Raw genomic sequence first — 2,500 nt, 5'->3', positions numbered from 1 at the left:
TTGCTCACAGTGACTGTATAAATATATGTAAAAACTATAGTATGTGTTTTAGTGTCCGCTCTTGAGGTGTACAGTTTGTTTTTTTCTCTTTTAGCTGTCAGATTTGTTTATCTATGTTTGAATATGTTTTTGTGTTACATCTTATTGCAGGGAGTATATATATTTTTTTTGTGAAAGTGATGGATCCTTATTATAACTCTGTTTGAAACTAGTTTCTGCAAAGGACCAAAAGTGTGTAATATTCATGATGTGAAAAGAAGCAAAAATAATTGTGTAACTGACAAAAAAAGTTTTTTTTGTTTTTATTTTTAAGTAAAATGCTTGAAAAAGGCTTAATTTATGGTTTCTGTATACTTTATTTATGACTATGTATTCTGGCCTGTCACAGCCAGATCTTAACAATCTCTATTAAAATTCTATTGCCATTTATTTCTGAATCTGATTTGTTGCACCTCATGAATACAATTAATTGAAAATGGAAAGTATTCTTAAAAAATAGGTTCACGTTGTATAAACACCTCAGAAGGGAAATGCTACTAATCTGGCACTGGATCTTACCATGTTTATGACAGGTTGCTACTATTTCAGACATACCACCTCTATTTTTCACATATCTATGAAAGTTCTGCCAGTCTAGAATCAGATACAGCATTCTTTGTTTTTGCTGTAGGGCATTACTTCGCGCGAAATACAGTTGGAAGATTGCGCACAAATAAATACTCAAACAACTGATTGTCCCTAAACTATCGCTAGGTCAGAGTCTACGCCACAGCGAGTGCAGCCCAGGAGGCGCCAGGTTAAAGAAATGCATTTTTGGTTAGAGACACTCTGTCATTTCCAGACATTGTCAAACAAAGGTATTTGATTGCAATTGAGCAAAACAATACATTAACAACCACTTAGTAGAAGATTGAAAGGGCACATATTTGCTATTAATTATTTCTCATTTTCACACCTATACGATAATCAATGGGTTTATTTATTTTTTAAATATAATTTATTATGTGTGCATTATCCATATGAAATTCTACAGAGCGCTCGCAGCAGCATGAATTTCTTACAGCTGTGTCTCAGACTAAATAAGAACATAAGGAGTTGTGCCAAAACAATATGTGGTTCTTTGTTATATAATGCAGATCTATTTAATTGTTTAAATTGCTACATTGAAATGTAACTGAATAAGGTTCAAATAGAGCTTTACTATAGTGAAAACAAATCGTGTCCTTCCAATATACCTAAAATACTTAAATACCATTTTTGTCAATACACGATATAGAAGTCGAATTTCTATTTTTGTGAAGTTTCCTATTACATTGATAACATTGAACACAAATGCAAGCACATCGTTATCTATCGATCTATCTATCTATCTATCTATCTATCTATCTATCTATCTATCTATCTATCTATCTATCTATCTAGTGCCATGGGTATAAACAGACATAGAAGAGGGCCCTGGTCGCAAGCTTACGATCGATCGATCTATCTATCTATCTATCTATCTATCTATCTATCTATCTATCTATCTATCTATCTATCTATCTATCTATCTATCTATCTATCACATCTCTTATTAATCATATTCTCTAATGTACTGCTGGTAGTACAGGTAGTAGTAGTAGTAGTAGTAGTAGTAGTAGTAGTAGTAGTAGTAAATAATCGCATTTTTATTTTTGCAGTATGTAGGTAAATGTGGCATTATACATTGCGTTATTATAGCACAGCGTCTATCATTCGAATGATGTGACCCGGGACTCGGGAGGTAGATTTATTTCAAGAGTTTGACCCTGTGTTATCGTTTGTACAGAGATGGCCGTTACCGGGAACAAATCTAATAATCGTTATAACAAAAGTTATAATATTGCAGAAAAAAAAAAAAAAAGCCCAGGACAGAGAATATGTGCCCGATTGCAGATCAGGTATTCATACAGCAATGAAAATATGATCTGCAACCATTACTTTTCCCACGCGTCCGTGGACTGATAGCTTGAATGTAACATTCAAATCCTTCTTAAAATCCACATTGTTCAACTGGTTAGGAAAAAAAAGAAGAAGCAGGATCCAGCGGCAGAGCCTCCAGTGCACATGCTGCAAGGACACACACGTTGAGAAGGGAGCATGAAATGTGTTTCATTACCACATAAAAGCCTCCTGTGGGGAGAGAGAATAGGGGAAGGAATGGGTCTGATTTGTGAACAATACTCTTTGAATGTGATGCTATAACCTGCTATGTTCCTATCACTTGTCTATTGTTAACCGGTCGTTTTAAACTACTTAGCGTCTCTCACTTCACTGATCCTAACAGATAACATGTAGTTCTGTCCCCCAATACACAGAAAAGGATGTCATTGCCTTGTCAGTCTTGTAACATCCAGTCACCCCGTGGCTTTTCCAATGCTCCTCTCCTTGCACTAGATTTCTCCAATCTGCCACCCAGGGCTCCAGGGCTGCTGCTTTGTACTGACGCAGGGTGGGGGGTGACAGGACGCACTACTATATT

At 35.8% G+C, this 2,500-nt stretch overlaps 1 protein-coding gene across 2 annotated transcripts in view; it reads left to right on the top strand.

The window, feature by feature from the left end:
- FOXA2 (forkhead box A2) overlaps positions 1–411 on the top strand; it is a 4,203-nt gene extending 3,792 nt beyond the window's left edge. Inside the window, exon 2 of one of the 2 annotated variants that reach the window (XM_063918190.1) lies at positions 1–411. This exon is cut by the window's left edge and continues 1,262 nt beyond it. The gene's annotated coding sequence lies outside the window, so the exon portion shown is untranslated. The other variant, XM_063918191.1, reaches the window with a different exon arrangement.
- The last annotated feature ends 2,089 nt before the right edge of the window (positions 412–2,500 follow it).

Source organism: Pseudophryne corroboree, chromosome 4 (assembly GCF_028390025.1).
Source record: "Pseudophryne corroboree isolate aPseCor3 chromosome 4, aPseCor3.hap2, whole genome shotgun sequence".
NCBI classification, from domain to species: Eukaryota; Metazoa; Chordata; class Amphibia; order Anura; family Myobatrachidae; genus Pseudophryne; species Pseudophryne corroboree.
This window is presented reverse-complemented; position numbering and strand designations above follow the sequence as displayed.